Below are 19173 nucleotides of genomic sequence, written 5' to 3' on the forward strand. Positions count from 1 at the left end.
ATTACATAGAAGACTGCATGTAGTTTATAGATGTAACAATGATGGGAACACGGGGATTTTAACACTTTAAAAATGTAACACTATATTTTTTCACACATTTTACTAACTTCACAAGGAACCTACCATTTTATAATATAACCTAATTTTATCCATTTTCATGATTTTTTTAAAATATTTTTAAGGTTTATGAGAGACATTTTTATTTCTAAGGTTCAACTTTAGAAATAATGTAAATTTTTTTTTAAATTTTTTAAGCATATCATATATCACCTATATCATTATTGCATTGGAGATATGTTGTTATACTTAAAAATAAAAGTTATAATTTAAAAATAAAAATAATACAACTATACATATTAAATGGTTGGTAATTTTCAATTCACATAAAAACACATACTTTATAATATATATCACATTACCAAAATTAAAAAAAAAATCATAATGTATCAATCTTTTTTTGTTGCACACCATGTAAATGTCACTACATGAATTTGTTTGTGTATTTTTTTGTAAAAATGCAATCAATGACTGAGTTGAAGGAGAGGACACATATTTAGATATATGAGGAGGAGAGGTTGTTTGTGATGTTTTTAAACCAAGCCATATGAATCTCATTTACTTCCATTTACCTCTAACCCTGACAAATTTAATGCCCTACAAAAATAGGTAGTAAAGTCTTCGTATGGGTACCTTTAGTGGAGGGAAGTGCCCATACTTTCCTCTTCCTCCTAGGAGATAATGGAAAGATGCCAACCGTATAGATGTGGTCAGATTTAAAACAAGAGAGAGTGAAATTAAAGGAGAAAACAAAGAAAAAAATGGGAATGCAAAGAAGAGAAGGGCGGTATAAAAATGAGATAAAGTTTGAAGAATAGCGCAAAGAAGGAAATGCTTGAATAGTTGTAGAGGAAGAAGAAACAACCCTAAGCTAGTGCTTCAGAGTTAGGGAGAAATAACAGATGATTATGTTTATGCCTGAAATACGTGTCTTTGCTTGACTAACCAGTGAGTGGCTCAGTAGAGAGTTGAATCACTTAGTGCTTTCTAAGTAAGTTGATAAACCACTAAGTTCTTGTTGGATAAGTTGATAAACCACATACTTGTTACTGAATGAAATGATTAACCACTTGGGTGCTAGTTGGAAGGTTGATAAAAAACTAGGAAGGTGATCTAAAACATTGGAGATCTTGCTAAAAAGAGCTAGAAAGCCACTAAACAAGATGAAGCTATCCTCCCCCTTGCTCAACAATTCTCTACAGATCTCAGAACAGAACCAAAGGTAATCTCAGGAACAGCGTACTATACTACTATGACAAAGAACCACAATTCTGAAAGAAACATCAGTTTGGTTGGGATCTTCAAACAGCTACCAAGGAATCAAGCAAATGCTGCTCTGCAATTCCAAGACTTCAAGTATCCAGATGCATTGCATTGCTCTATGGCACATCAATGCAATTAATTAAGCATAGAAATAACATCTCTATGTAGCGGCACTTAAAATATTACAAAAGAGGGTTCTAAGATGTTTGCAGGTGATCACCAGTTCAGGGCTTTGCAAGATGAAGTCTGCAGACTGCTGCTAATTGTGAGGTATAAGGTGTGCCTCTTTTGAGAGGATTTGCTACTGCCTTTTTGTAAACCTCGCTGTTAAAGCCTTTGGCTATTGATGAATAGGGTGTTGTGATTATGAGGGATTTATCATTTATTACTGTCCGCTGAGAAGGTGGGTGCTGCTACTTATGGATATAGAGCTGTTGCTATTAATAAAAGAAAGGGATGCTGTTTCTAATAGTAACCTGCTGTTTTGATTTGGAGAGCAAGACACTACATTTATGGTGTTATTTACTGATATTTTTGAGAAGAAGTCACTGCTTATTTTAGAAAAGCAAATCTACTATTTTCAGTAAACAATTGTGAATATTTTTAGACAAGCAGACTGCTACTATTTTTAGCAGATGATTGCTATTCTTTATAGAGAACACATTAAATTTGGAACATTCTTCTTTAGAAAAACACAAAGTTTTCAGATTTGGAACAGAATTTTGATTATAAAATATAGGAGCAAGAGGAGGAGCAGACATCAGTGCATCCTTCACTCTTCTTCTGCAAATATTCGTCTCTTCTTCGTTCTTTGTCCAATTTCTGAGTCCAAAGGCTACAGTCTGATGTCTTTCATACATCAGTAAACTCTCAACTGATTATTATTCTAAGTCCCCTTAGGTTCCTTAGGGCAAGTTTGTATCTAAAATTGTGTCAGGAATATGTACTCTCATCATCTCTGATTAATTGAAGTCTAGTCTGGTTAAATGAAAGATGCTTTACTGTGAGAGTTCAATAGTGGATCACTGTCATTGCTTTCATAGTTCAGACATTGGATTCTTTTAATCCGCAAGATCATTCACTGAGGTACATTCCAAAAAATATATAATTATTGTTGCCACATCATCCAGATTTAGAATAATAATCTATTGGAATGGACACATTGATAAAAATTCCATTGTTGAGTTTGGGTTTGAGTTATTTCTTCCTCTAACTGCTCTCCAAAGCTAACTATTCAAACCAAGTCACCCTTCAATGACATACAACTCACAAGGTTCTCAAAGGCAGAAAAATCAAAAGCGTATAACAGTTAATATGTCCTTTACTGCTCCATTTTCAGGTGAAAGATTCTCAGTAATATAAACAGATCTTCCAATAGTCAACATGTAACAACAACCAAGAAAATATAGGAATCCACCAATAAACTATAATGCAAGGTCTTTTTTCTCTTTTCGAAAGGTTTCCATGAAAAACTTGTTCAAATTCATTTGTAGAGTAAGCACATAAAACGTTAATGTAATTAACCTTGAGCATGGAACATAATTCTTCTTAATCTCCATGATATTCAAGAATCAAACTCCAATGGCAGCATTGGCTTCAACACGTCTTCCTTTTATCCCTTCAAAGCTGCCATGGGTCATGATGGCTTGATCAATGATCGCATGCTCTTAAGACCAACAGTCTATACTTAATTAGACTACAGTCTATACAACAGTCTATACAGACACTGTGTTCAATCCAGATTTTGATTACAAACACCATTGAGGCCATACGGTATCTCCAATTTTTCACATCATTGAGGTCATCAGTATCTCCAGTTTCAAACAGCATTCAGGCCACATTTGCTTCAAAGTGCTTACAAGTATTGTCAAACGGCAGTACATTCTAAATTTACTCATATTACACTTGAGAACTAGAACACATACCGCTTGAGAAGAGAGCTGCTGCAGCTTCAAGTACCTCAAGTGTAATATGAGTAAAGTTAGGCCTAAGCACCTTTATTATTGAGATTGAGTGCTTTCAAATACCAGGAGACAGGTGTGTGTGTTGACTTCAAGTTTGGCCTGGGAGAATTATTACACACTTTAAGCAGATTCTGTGAGGTTTCAAGGCACAGTGGGAACAAATCTTCAACTAAGGAGGTTGAGAACTGTCTAGTGACCTAGAACAACTAAGTGGGTTATGCGAAGATATTTATTAAGGGTGGTTGTGTTGAAGGTAGTAGGGAGGTTTAGAACGCAAGACAGGGGCAAGCATAGTCACTGTGAGAAAGAACTTGTGGAAAATCTAGTAAGGACAGCACTAAAGACAAGGAAAATTGCCCAAATTATACGGTATATATAGTGAATTTTATTTTATGGCGACCTTCCTAATTCTGTTCTATGGCTACTTTCTCATGGCACTTGTCTCTGAACTAGCAAACATACAGTTTTTTTGTTGTAAAAAAATCAGTTAACTGGTGGTCAAAAATTCACTTGCTCATTCTAAGATATTTGAAAAACCTGTCTGGCATGTTTAGGTCTATGATTGGAAATGTTTCAAGGACAGCACGAAAGAAGGAAAATTGCCTAATTATATGGTATATACCTAGTCATAACCTATATCAATTTTAATGTTCTTCCAATTAACAAGTTGAATACATGCATGAGTCACGATCATAATTTAATTTATATTTTGCAAGCATTGGCGATATCGTTAAAAAATTTAGTGGATATGAAAAATGTTCATTCCCATTAGACAGAAAATTGATGTCAACTTGTTTTTTCCCATCCCCTTGTAATTGGTTAACATTTTGAAGTAGTTAGGGGTATTCTGTATTTGTTTTTTGAATTATGTGTTTTGTTTGAAATGACAGCCTGCATTTTTTTCATTGTTTTTTCATATGCTACTGCTTATGCTTGTAGCAAGAAATATACTTAGAAGAGATCGGCATCCTCTGATGGGGCTTTTTTCATTTCTAGACCAGTAGCAAAAAATATACTTAGAGACCAGCATCCTCTGATGGGGCTTCTTTCATTTCTAGACCAGTTTCCTTAGAAGATAATCAAGGAAAACAAGAACAGCTCATATTCCTTGAGGCAGGTGAAATAGGGCCTACAAAATCAATACCCTTTCTTGAAAAGGGTCTGGCTAGAACTAGCTGCAAGGGTGTAGCACCTGTCTTTTGAAAATTTTCCCATTCTCTAGACATAATCACATGACCATGCGTACTTTTCTATAGCTCTGAAAACAGATGGCCAACAGTATGCACTTTGTGTGTAGTCTTTTGGGCTGCAAAATGTCTTTCAGAAAGGTCTCCATGGCATATGCTCAAAATGTGATAGATCTCATCCTCTCTTTCACATCTCTGCAGAACATAATCAATATCTTGTTTGTACAAGCTCCTGGAAATTCAAGGCAGCACTTTGTTTCACCAATGATCTGTGATCATTTTCAAAAAAGGTTGTGGCAACACCCCACCAACACCAAAGTTATCTATATCAGCGAACCATGGTGTCCTTTTGCTGATTGCAAACAGGTGCACTCCAGGACCATATCAGGGTTCCCTTCTACTCAATTCACTGACTATGATAGATGATCTGCAATTATGTTATCTTTCTGAGATTATCTTGGATGTCTAAATTGAACTCCTGAAACAATACTCAATAGCGGATGATGCATGAGGTGGTGGTGGTCTTATTCATCTAGAACTTGATTGTTGAATGTTTGATGAGTGGTCAAAATAGATAAGGAAATATTTTTTGGTTGACTTAGCACCTCCGATCAATACAATGAAGCTGCAATTGCTTTATTTTGGATATTGAATAAATAAAAAACCCTGCCATTCTATGAGAGAAACCTTTGGTTAAAACCCCAGAAGTGGGGGTTGTTTATTTTGCCAATATTAGATAAAACTTACACTTGGGCCTACCTATTTCTCATAAGCATTGGAACACACATTATCATGGGGATATTGAATAAATAAAAAACCCTGCCATTCTATGAGAGAACCCTTTGGTTAAAATGCCAAGAGTGGGGGTTGTTTATTCTGCCAATATTAGATAAAACTTACACTTCCTACCTATTTCTCATAAGCATTGGCACACACATTATCATGGGGATAGTGAATAAATAAAAAACACTGCCATTCTATGAGAGAACCCTTTGGTTAAAATGCCACGAGTGTGGGTTGTTTATTCTACCAATATTAGATGAAACTTACACCTGGATCTGCCCATTTCTCATAAGCATTGGCACACATATTATCATGGGTATGAGCATGTCATTGGAGGACTTGAACCTTAGTGGGAGTAATAACAACACCTTGCTTTCATTGACTTGGCAAGCCACTAATGACAACAAATGAATTTTTATTTGAGATATGTTGCATATATTACTTCGAAGGTCAAATCACTACATACAAGAATTTCTTTTATCACATGATATTCCAAGATATAGATAATCCTTCAACTCAGGTATGCCATCAAATTAGATATGCCTATGGAGGGTCATGAAAACCTGAAAAAGTCAAACGTCCAAGAATTCTTAAGGTTCCACAGATCAACAAAAATAAGGCTGGTTTTTTTTTACAGTGCCTATCAAGGAACTCCAAGGAAATGTGAAACTAGTAGCATTTTGTATTTAATAGAAAAACGTTATGTTTCTTTCAAGTATGCAACAGACCAGAGGACTAATAATAGAGCTGAGTTTTACACTTTATGGTTACTTCTGAAATGTGCAACTTAAAAAGGAATTGATGGTCTCTAAGATATGGGGGATTCAAAACTGATTATAGATTGGGCAAATGGAAGAAGCCATATTGAAAATCTGGTGCTTATTCTAACCATAAACGGGATTTCAGAGGTAAGAATGAAGTTTGCAGAAATTATCTATTTTCATGCCTATGGAGAATTCAATGAACATATTGTCTAAGTAAGAATTGTCAATGCAGAAAGGGCCACTGCCAGAAAAGGAATTTAAGGGTAAAGTTACCCCAGTTAGAACTATGCAATAATTGCGTTGCCTAGTGAATGAAGTTTTTATACTTTTTGAGGGACCCGTAGCATCATCATCATTTGGACTGGAGTATTTGTGCTTGGCTGGGCTATTAATGGAAGCAGGGGGTTTACAGAAGGCCCTTGTTTATTATAAGGGGGCAATCAGGTTGAAGCCTATATTTGGATGTTCAATTGAGCCAAGGAAATGTATTAAAGGCTATGAGAGAGCTTCAAGATGTAATTTTGCGCTACCAACCAACAATCCAATTGTGTATTGACTATCTATTTGCCTTCGGGTATTTATCCAACGCTTTTTATGAACAAGAGTTGGCATTACCACTCTAGAAATATTCTATCATCCTGGACTCCATCTTTTTGGAGGTATAGAATAACCTGGGTGATGCATTGAAAATTTATGGGGAAAGTGGACGAAGAAATTGCTTGTTACCAGAACTACCTTCAAATTTAGGAAAATCATCCTCAGGCTCTGACAAATTCAGGGGGTATTTATATGGAATGGAATATGGTAAATTTGGTTGATGCTCCTTTTTGTGGGATCCAACTGATATATAATGCAGGGGATGTCAAAGGTTCTCAAACAGTTTCCTTCAATTTTCCAAATGATAAGAAAACAATAAACGAGGTGGGAATTGCCATGGTCATGCTCAAAAATGTTGCAGAGGCTAAATTGAGGTCTATTGCAGGTACATGCATTTCTGAAGAACAAAACCAATATGTGGATTCTGAATCCATGTTCACACATATGGTTTTCAAAGAACATTGTCATGGGATTAAGCTTTCCAATAACAAGCAGTCACTTGAGAATAGAACAAAAGGATAACTTCTTATAGCTCCAGATGAAGATGCACTGAATGTTTTGGCAAACTTCATGGCTAATGAACAACGATATGTTGTATAAATTCTACATATTTACAACATAGAACCAGATTATATTAACACAACATTGGTAACTGTCTTCCATAATTTTATAAGGGAGGATTTTGGTGACATTGTTGTATTCTTAATGAGGCAAGAGAGAATTGAAAGACTCCTGCAAAAGTAGGCTACACATTTGTTTGAGAAAATACCACAATTATCTGTTGTTGTCGGAGTAGAAAATTGCCTTGGGATAATGGAGGTCCTTCCAAGTCCATGGTTGAACTCATTTCCACCAGCTATTCTGTGCTTATAGATACTACTCCAAGGGAACATAGCCTGGTCATTTCACATCCAAAGTTAACAATCGTGCAAAAAGAATCTTCAGACATAGAGCTGGATTTTGCAAATCTGAGTTTTGAGGTAGTCTCACAACTGGTAGGTTGGTTCGATGAACTAGCCAATGAGATTAATTCAAGTAGAAGGCCAATTAGTATACTTGATAATGAAGATCTTCAGACAACTAATCCTTATATAAAAAGTCTAGTGCGCCAGGTGGATGAGAATTGTCTTTCACTGACATTAGATTGGCCTAGTCCTAATGCCATTAATAGAATGAGGCAGCCGAGAATGGAAGAAGAACGAATAAGGCAATGGAACATCAGTTTCATTGTTTTCATGACCAAAGCAGATGGTAAGGCAGCCGAGGATGAAATGCAAGAGTTTAGCTAGGGTGAATTGGTTACACTTCCTTTCCAAGACGATGAGCATCAAATGAACATGATCGACACCATGGCAATGTGTGTGGTTGATTGTAGTTGTGCTTATAAGCAAGAAATAATGGGAAGGGGACGTGACCTTCAATTGATGAATTTCTTAGTTGACCTTAGATTAAAGGAGCATACATACTACATTTTTCCGACCTATTCATTTTCTCAAGAAAAACTACTTCAAACACCGTAGACAAGGCTTTTCACCATGGTAACTGAAAGTGGACAATGGATACCACCACTTTTATCCCAACAGGAAGGCATGAGAAGTCTAGAAAAGGAGAAAGGTTGTAGTGCAACTTATACTGCTGGAAAGAGTGGGTGGGTTGATCTAGAGCGCTCCTCAATTGACAAACAAAAAGGCGGATTTGAAGACACATTGAAAGCCTTCACCCTGGAAAGAAATCAGATAAAAGAAGCTATGGATTTTTCCTTGGATAACATTGATGCCTCAGGGTTTGATGAGACTTGTGCATTATTGTGGGATATAGATACTTCTGTAAAGATGGGAAAATTTCCATATTCAAATACTTCTAGTGAATCTGACCCGAACAACAAAGATGACATTGTCTTAATTGATTCTGTAAGGGTAATTTTGTGGATAATAAGGAGAAATCTAATATTGGGAATGGAAACGCTTCTAGAGTCTATGGATGCCAAGCAAGGCTACGAGGAAACTTTGTTGCATGCTCAATCTGCTCACATGCTTCACTCTGGAATAAAACCAAGTTCAAATTTTGATCATACTATGTATGAAGATGTTATAGTCAAAGATATTATTTTGTGTTTGAAAGCAGCAAGCGAAGAGCAGTGGGAACAAATTGAGTGTGCAATCGATGATGGTACTTTCGATATGCACATGGATGGACTTTCTTTCATTGGACTGCAGATTCTTAAGGAAATTCTACTATTCATAGGGCATTGTGTGACCATCGTTACCAAGAATTAGCTGAAGTAGTTATTTCAATGGGCAAAGGAGATTTATCAACACAAGAACCACAATAGTAGTATAGTACGCTGTAGAATTTCTTCCATCAGAGATTATTAGGGACAGAAATATCATTGCATATTAACTTGAGCTCACAATATGATACACCAAAATTATGTGACAAGGCCACTCGATGCATATGTTTGCGATTTCCTATGTTGAAGGTTCCAACAATCATTGCCGGCACCAACTGCTCTGGCCCTTATCACCGCAAGAAACAATATGACGTACTGTGCCAAAGAAGCACAACATATTCAGCGAATTGAAATTTGAAATTAACCTATCATCTGATAAAATAACCCTGAAAATAAAAATGACCGCGTATTTTGACATTAAACACCCAAGAACACATCTGGATTGCACAAAAATGAGCACAATCTACAGCTATACGAAAGCTAACAGAATGAAAGGGAACACCAAAGGAAAAAGAAACGGACATTTAACGAAATAGGCGTGATATAAGCAACAGATAAAACAGAAATGACCAGAAAGTTACTGCAAAAATGGTGCAGATCACGGCTACTTATCCCATGCTTGAATATCAGCAGAGTTAATATACCTTTTACACGAACATGAGAATAAAGGGGCCTAATTTCTCGCGCTCAGCCAACAAAAGTACCGACTGTTGTTGCTGCTGCAGTGGCATGAGCCATTCAAATCCAAGAAACAATGGATACCGAAACCAGAGAAGAATAAGCGGATTGAAATCTGAAAATGCAAGAATATCCCACCGAAACTGCTGCTGCTAGATTTGTGAACTAGGATGAAAAAACCTATTTCAAAACCATTTTTATACAAGAACCCAGGGAGCCATATACACCAAAACAGCGGGCTGAATCCGTCAAAACAGGGAGCCGCCCTCCATTTCAAAATAAATCTAACATCCCATGACCAAATCAACCCTCACAAACCACTCCCGGGACCAAATCGACCCTCACAAACCACTCCCAAACCAGAAAATCCAAACTGTAAATCAAAATGGGGGCGATTTTGATCAAATATGATTCCACAAATATCAAAATGGGGCTATTTTGATCAAATACAATTCGGTTAGTTTATCCGCCCTGGGCTAAAATAAAAAAATAAATTAATTTTTAAATAAAATATGGGCTAATTATATAAAAAAAAAAATATTATTTTAATTAAAAATTCGCCCCATTAAAATATAAAAAGCCTTAAATTTCGCCTTTGGGCGATTATTCGCCCCTAAAATTAACCTTGGTGCATCCCTTAGAAGCCCGTAATAGTATGCAACCTGAAAGGAACACACGGTCAGAATGACATCACAAGATGGAAAGCAAAATAGTCCACAATCCAAAGTAACGGGTTAAACCAACAATACGATTTCAACAAGATTCATACAATCATATACAAAATAGTTCATCCACGAATGTGTAAGTTAAATAACATACATTTCTAAAGAAACCAGAATATTCCAACTACAATAACAACATATGCATGAAAACATGTTGGCTTTGTTATATTATATATAAAGTGAAAGTTCCATCCATCCATACAACCATGATAGCCACTAGCCCCAATAGTGGAACATTACAGTCAACACCGTGTTGACTATGTGGGGCCTGACCCAGGTTCAGCAGTGAGTTTAGCCAAGCAAATCCCGATACTACTGGCCCTTTCGGCAATAGTCCGCGGAGCGTGAGCTGAGGTCTCACCCGAAGTAGTATGGGAGGGTGCTGGAACCAGGTTTCTGCACCCTAGGGATGTCTTGATGAGGGTTCCGAAGGTTCGCGATCCTAATCTACGCATTGCGCTGCTCCGTGCAGCTTTCTATTCTTTACAACCTATTCGCCCTTTGTGAATACCGTGTTATTCTGATCTGATCCTTACTGCGCTATTATATTATTTCTTAGTTTATGTGGACCCAATATTCTTATTACTTGTTCAACTTTCAGATTAGCGCGTGGACTTAAAATCAATATAAATGCATAAAGATAACCAGAACATGGAAATACAGATCTACAAAAATATTCACAATATTCTGAATCAATCTTATCTTTATTAATACTCAAGTTCAGTTACAGACCCGACTCCTCCCTGCGCACTCAGCTGCGGACTCTACTAGGCCTCTACGCACTCGCTGCGGACTCTACTAGGCCTCTGCGCACTCAACTGTAGAGCCCTGTAGAGCCTCTACCTATCACTACGAAACAATACCTTCAGATCCACTTCTATCTTCTAACCATGCCTTTGCATCTGTCTATTGCTTGTAAAAAACTAAGACCCCCTTTACACTTAAAGCCTCGCTCTATTTATACAATCCCATGGTTCACTGACCATGAGTAGGCCGACACACTTTACATTAAATTACATTATCTTAGGGTAGACAACCCTAGACTCTTGCGCTCCACGCCCGCATTTCACAGGGTCTTTACATTACACTTGACCAAAATTTGGGCTTCAAGCCCCAAAAACATGCTATGGGGGGATCCACTTCCCAATAGGCCCCCAACACAATCATCATGACTCCTCCTGAGTCACTCTGCTGGTGCAGCGATCTTTGCGTGAAGTCCATCTAACTATGCTTATGCGGCATGAAGGTTTGTAGCACACTACTCTGTCGTCTGCTGGCTCTGCTCTGCTCGCTCGGCTGAACGCTCATTGTCAGGGTCAAATCCCTATCTTAGGTCATGCATCACTTTCATGTGTGTGAGTTTTCCTTCGATGTCGGTCATGATAAGGAAGGTCTACGTGGGGCCTAAACCATTTGTTGGCTACGTGGGGCCTGACCCAGGTTTAGCAGTGAGTTTATCCAAGCAAATCCCGGTACTACTGGCCCTTTCGGCAATAGTCCGCGGAGCGTGAGCTAAGGTCTCACCCGAAGTAGTATGGGAGGGTGTTGGAACCAGGTTTCCGCACCCTAGGGATGTCTTGATGAGGGTTCTGAAGGTTCATGATCCTAATCTACGCACTGCGGTGCTCCGCGCAGCTTTCTATTCTTCGCAACCTGTGTGCCCTTTGTGAATACCGTGTTATTCTGATCCGATCCTTTATGCGCTATTATATTATTTCTTAGTTTATGCGGGCCCAATATTCTTATTACTTGTTCAACTTTCAGATTAGCGTGCATACTTAAAAGCAATATAAATGCATAAAGATAACCAGAACATGGAAATACAGATCTACAAAAAGATGCACAATATTCTGAATCAATCTTATCTTTATTAATACTCAAGTTTAGTTACAGACCCAACTCTGCTCTGCGCACTCAACTGCAGGGGTCCACGCACTTAGCTGCAGACTCTACTAGGCCTCTGCGCACTCAGCTGTAGAGCCTCTACCTATCACTACGACCCAATACCTTCAGATCCAATTCTATCTTCTAACCATGCCTTCGCATCTGTCTATTACTTGTCAAAAGCTAAGACCCCATTTACACTTAGAGCCTCGCTCTATTTATATAATCCCATGAACCGCGAACCATGAGTAGACCGACACACTTTACATTAAATTACATTATCTTAGGGTGGACAACCCTAGACTCTTGTGCTCCGCGCTCACATTTTGCGTTGTCTTTACATTACACTTGACCAAAATTCGGGCTTCAAGCCCCAAAAACATGCTATGGGGGGATCGCTGCCCAACACACTGCCTGCTCCTCCAAAGAGATGTACTCACTCTGTAATGTGGAGAAGCCAAGGCTCATCATAATACTCTCCAAGCCCTCTCTAAGTAATGCCTAGCAAAATCTTGGCTCCCAAAATCCCGTACTCTAAGTTATGAGGTTCTATATATAGAAAAGGGTGGGGTGACCCTTGACATTCCCCTTTGACTCTTATATTACCCTCATGATTACAAAAATGAGGGTAGTCCAAGACAAAAACCATGAAGGAAACACCGTGACTAAGCAAAGTTTCTCCGCCTTCACCATCATACAAGTTACGTGACAAGTCATTGAAGACATCCTCCGACACTTCAAAATCACGTCCGTGAGACAGACATGTCAAAGGTTGAATTGTAATGTTAGTCATGAGAGATGTGTAGAGATTCAAAACAGACTTTGAGAATTCAATTCGTCATCTGGCCCTCCTTCTAGCACCAGAAATTTTGATGGTGATGGACCTGCCAACATGTCAGGGGATCTCCCCGGTAAGAAGTCCCAACTAGACCTCAAGCCATTTGGAGTAGGAGTCCCAACAATGGGTAGTAAAGCTATGCCTTGATTGTGATAGCACACAGAGGTAAGTGTGATATCTTTGTTAGAAGCAAGTGTGTGACCTTATAGCGAGTCAAGTGAGATGCATGGGGGTTCTAACACACGGGGGGGGGGGAAGGAAGTGCATTCCTTAGAAGCATGTAATAGTACGCAGCCTGAAAGGAACACATGGGTTGAATGACATCCCAATATGGAAATCAGAATAGTCCACAATCCAAAGTGACAGGTTAAACCAACAACACAATTTCAACAAGATTCATACAATCATATACAAAATAGTTCATACACAAATGCGTAAGTTGAGTAACATACATTGCTAGAGAACCCATAATAGTCCAACTACAATAATAACATATTCATGAAAATGTGTTGGCTCTGTTATATTATATACAAAGTGAAAGTTCCATCCATACATACAACCATGACAGCCACTAGCCCCAATAGTGGAACATTACAGTTAATGTCGCCTGCTTCTCCAAAGAGATGTAATCCCTCTACACAGAACCTAGAATATTCCAACTACAATAATAACATATTCATGAAAACGTGTTGGCTCTGTTATATTACATATAAAGTGAAAGTTCCATCCATACATACAACCATGACAGCCACTAGCCCCAATAGTGGAACATTATAGTTAATGCCACCTGCTCCTCCAAAGAGATGTAATCCCTCTGCACTATGGAGAAGCCAAGGCTCATCACAATACTCTCCAAGCCCTCTCTAAGAAATACCTAGCAAAAGCCTGGCTCCCAAAAGCCCGTACTGTGAGTTATGAGGTTCTATATATAGCAAAGGGTGGGTGACCCTTGACATTCCCCTTTGACTCTTGGACTACCCTCATGATTACAACAATGATTGTTCACATTCCACTAATGACACTTGGAATTTCACTTACAATACATTTACAATAATACAACATTTCCACATACACCCATGTGGGATAAAATAGGCTTGAGTAAGCCAGACAAGACAACACTAAGACTTGGACGGCTGTGGGAATACCAACTCTGAAACATCCTCTTGGTGATCTTCATTGACGAACTAATGCCAAGCTTGGTAGTGTGCAATGGTGTCGTGTATTGTTTGATGATGTCTTTTTAGAAATGAACTCTTGCCGCCATTGCTTCTAGGTATACTGATCTAGAACCTCTGTCCAACTTATCCTGTAACATGCACAGCTTAGTCCTGAGTACGGTCGAACCAACGACATATCTCTGCATGTTATTTGCACTGATATGCAAATCTACACTAGTTTCCATGTGCATCAACTGATCAAAGTACGTGTCGAGCTCCAGTCGGACTTGGTTCTTCCCTTTGGCTTTGGTGAGTGTTTCAATTGATGGGGTGTTGTACTTTCTCACCACAAAATCCAAACTCCTGAACAACCGTGTGTACAACACCTCAACATTGGTGATGAGCGGCAGGAGTTCCTCATAGTTTCGGATCAGACTTTGGATGCGTGCTTTGTCTAAATCTACCTGTGGCTTCATCATCTTTTGCAAGTGAAGTGTGGCTCCCTTGTACCTCATTGTCCATGTTTGTACATGATCAACAACGGCATGTATGTTTGTGAGTGCACGCACTATCTTGATGCAGCGCTGCTGATGACCATGTAGATGGACAACTACCTTGTCATACAGTCTCTGCATGATTGTCTCAAGAGCTGACACTTAGCAAGTATCGCTTTCTTTATCTCTGCTCTAGAAGATCTTGTTGATTATTCCTCTCTCTACCTGGCTGCTTGCAATTCCTTATCCATGCGCTCATTTTCTGCTATCAATAACTTCACGCTTGAGCTCATGGCTTTGACATAAAACTTTGTAGCATCAACTAAGGTAGTTGGATGTCTTTGCACATCTGACACAATCACCCGTTCTTCAAAGTATGTAGGTGATGCATGCTCATCCGGGATGTGCGCTTTGCGCGACTGTACAACTCTATGTTGTGACTCATCAAAGGTTATGTTGTACACATATATTCCTAAATCATCCTCAAGGAGAATAGTATCCCCTTGTTCACTTGGGACTTGCTCTGCTACTGGAGCTGGTGAAGCCTGTGGGGTGACCTTGGTTTCTTTTTTCATGAGGTCAGTGTCCTGATCTTGTTCTAGATATTCCATCTCTGTGTCCATCTGTTCATCCATTGGTTCACCCTTCTGAGCAAGTTCTTGTTCTTGTGGCTACTCACCCTTTTCATCATCTACTATTGGTGGATTCGAGTCTTCAACCTGTATTGGCGCAATTTTCTTTGTATGTGTGCCTTGCACTTCCTCTTGTTCCTATTGTGCTTCCTTCTCTCTTCTATATAGCTCTTGTTCTTCTTTGATTCTCTACTCTACCTCCCATAAATTCTCTCTACTTATTCCAGTCTTTTCTTATCTCTTCTTTTTTGTGCTCCTCTCCTCTTGCGTTGTCGTCTCTTTGCCTCAATCTCCAAATCTACTTTCTCAACAAGTGGATCTTCCTTAAACTTATAGCTTTTCTTTGCCTCTGTGATTTCAGAAATATTCCTCTTGCCTTTGCTTTACACAAGTTTGCTACTTGTTGTTGTTTCCTTGAGTGTTGCTAGCCACTCTACTGCCATGTTGACCAGTTCATTGAGCCTAGAGGAGTTATAGCAATATCTCCAAGGGTCTTTCTCTGGTCAATGATACGCCCTGTGGACCCAAGGATAGTACACTCTCGTATGGTGGTCCTTCCATAAGCCATGTGGATCGTACGGACTGAAACTCTTGGTGCTGAACTTAAACTTCTTGAAATCCTCAACCTTGACATCTGCTTCCTTCAAACTCTGGATTGCGTACAACCCAATTCACAAAGGAAGCATATGCCATGGTGCCTTCTTCTTCCTATGAAGTCCAACTGATAACCCTGTCGATATGTGGTATGAAACCTCCTACATGACCAGCTTGTTCGTGGAAAACTTTTGCAACAAATTCAAAGCCTTCTCCATGTTGTACATCCTGAGGAAGGTGCCATCGGGTGAGGTGTACCAGTTTGCAATGTTCAGCAATGCCTCCATCACTACCTAGGACATGCAAGGTGGATCTTATTCAAAGATCATTGTGTATAGAGGGGCAGCGAAGTGGTGAGATAGCCTAGCCATGACTCCTCAGTAGCTGCACTCTGAGATCAACTTGTAATATATGTTCATAGCATTCTTTGAAGGTGTCCATGCCCAACCCATGCGAAGAAACTGTTGCAAGCACAAATTGCATCGAGCAAGTAGGCTAACATGAAGAATCTTGCTTGTTGATCCTTGGGCGGACTCCGAGAATTCGATACATGCACTTTCACCTAAAGAGCCAACATGTCGGACCAATTGAAATGTTTTCCTTCACTTACCAACAGATCCAATAGAACCATCGAACTTTGCGGGAAGGTCTCTGTACTCTCTTGGCCATACAGGTGACATGCGAAGATGACCAAGAGTTGGTAAGCCTTCCTGATTGTCTTTGTCTTTTATATCTGGTTGAGTGTTGTCCTGAACTTTGATGACTCCCTTACCCAATGCTTAAATATGTCTCTTGTGTTCGCACTGTTGTTGGGAGTGTAGAACGGTGCATCCATCATGTTCACCGGCTATAGAAAATTACACATATGTTGATAATATTCCACCCTAAAGGTAGCAATATCTACTCCACTAACACTTCTCAGTATCATCGTCTCAAAATTAGTGTGTGAGACAATCCAATGGATTATGTCTGTGCACGGGAAGGTGGGATAACTGCATGCAACCTTGTACAATCCTGACTTATGAATGTTGACATAAACATGACAATCCTCTAGATTCTCCTGAAAATTGCTTGCGATTATAGTGTTGATGTCTTTCCATGTGATCTTGATGTATTTCTCAATGAACAAATGTGTTTATGCATAAATGGACAAGCTCATAAACACTTGTTCAACCACATCTCCAGTACTGCTTTCAACTGTGTCCTTTGATCCATCTCTCTTGGAGACCATGTTACCTGTACTGTTGAGAAGCTACTCAACACTTGTTGTACCTAGAGATAGAGAAGACACTCATGGCAAGCCAATGTTAGCTAAAAAACATAAAGCAACTCAAGAAACAATCATGCAGCAAACTGGGTGACTGTTGGGAAATATTGTGCAGCATTAACTCTGAAAGGCTGAGAGATTGTCAGTTGGAACTGTGCATTACATAGTCCCAGCTTCCAGTGAGGCCTGTTACTAGCTAGAACTGCATAGAGCATAGTCCAGAGAGGCTGATTTTGGACTGGAACTGTGCAATGTACAATTCAGTGTCGCTGGGATGCTGGTTGGAACTGCACATTGCGTAGTCCCAATGGGCAAGACTAGACACTGCCTCCCAGAACTACGTAGAGCACAGTTGGGAGCCAATGTCAGGTAGCCTCTGTGCAATTCCTAGAGGCAAGGCAGAGCCTTTACTTCTGGGGATGTGCAGTGCATGCCGGGGGAAGTAAGATATGGGCCAAGGCAACCCAGATCTGCCCAAGGGAAACCTGAAAACGAGAAGGACTAAATGAGTGTGCAAAGATGGTGCAAATCTGAGTGAATAGACATGCATGCAATCCAAGCAAGTGCAAAAATCAGTCAAATGGAAAAACAATGAAGCTCATGAAGAGAGTCGCCACAATGATGACTGTAAGTGCAGAAACAGGGTCATGCATGCGACACTAAGGAAATGCAATGCAAAACTTGAAACAACACTTCTACAAGTTAAAATACATTGAAACGCCAGCGATTGTTCAATAAAACAAGGAAAACAACACTCACACAAGCCAAGAAATCAAAAGCGATAGAAAAAGCGGCAAAAAACATGAAAAGAAAAACTTACCCGGAAAAGTTGTGATGATTGTGCCGAAGGTTCCTAGACACCTCGAGAATGCCAGAGCTCCAAGATCCAATGTGAAGAATAAGCTCTGGGTGTCCATTAAATAGATTTGTTAGATTTAGGGTTTATGACGTACATGCCACAAATCTAGGAAAAAGTGACACTTGGCGAGAAGTTTCTAAAATCGATTTTGCATGTAACTCCCAGTGCTAAAAATAGATCCCTAAAATCTAGGGATTTTTTTTCACTTTTTACTTTTTTTCTTTTTCAAGAAACATTGCCATGCATGCAAGGAAGAATTGTGTTGTTTTGGAGGGAACCGAGCAACATACCAGCACATGCAATAGACAACCACTAAAGGGAATCTTTTGCATTTTTTTTCTGGGCTGAGTGGCTCTAGCTGGCTCTCAAGTTCTACGTAATTTCCTAGAGAAAGGTTGGTTGCCTGTTGGGTCAGCACAGTTTTGAGCCTCAGCTCACTGCCAAGGTTATTGGCCTACTCTACGCAGTTTTCCAAAGCAAGGTTGGCTACCTGCTCTGTGCAATTTCTCAGTGCAAGGAAACTTCTGAGTTGTTCTACACAATTATTGAGGGAAAGACAGACTACCCTCTAGGATTGCATAGTTTCCCAGACAACACAAAGACTGGATGTGAACCAAGTTGTTGGTCAGCTTATGGTTAGTCGAAAAAACAAGTAAGTGAACACAAGTTGTTAAGCGAAAGATAAAATCAAATGAAACACAAGCACCCAAGCAGTACAAGATGGCTACTAATATTTTGAGGAGGCAGGCTCCAAAACGAAGTGAAGGCAAAATTTTGGAGGGTGGTTGTAGCAGCTACAACACATTGTTAACCAAGATCACGTTTTCTTAGGGTGTGAGTGTATGTATCAAATGGATGAGTTAATTGAGCATTTTTTATGATGCCATGTGCTGCTGAAAATAAAGTGCTAAAATACTATAAATAATGTTGAAAATGACAGAAAAATAAACAACCAATCAAGCACACAAAACCCCACCCAAAAAGGATATCAAGCAACTAATAGAGGAAAACAAGCTAATCAAAGACACATAAAATGCCTAAAATACCTAATGTCAAAGGGAATGATATCTAGAGGCACTAATTTGCTGTAAATGGTGTAGGCAAACCAAAAAAAAAAAAGGTGAAAAATGTTGCAAAGGATAGGTGTGAAGCTCCAAAACCTAGGATGCTCAAGGGGACCCTAAGGGGGAAAGGCAAAACCCA

The sequence above is a fragment of the Pinus tabuliformis genome, chromosome J (genome assembly GCF_031772625.1).
Source record: "Pinus tabuliformis cultivar Carrire ecotype Pingquan chromosome J, CPIR1, whole genome shotgun sequence".
Classification (NCBI taxonomy): domain Eukaryota; kingdom Viridiplantae; phylum Streptophyta; class Pinopsida; order Pinales; family Pinaceae; genus Pinus; species Pinus tabuliformis.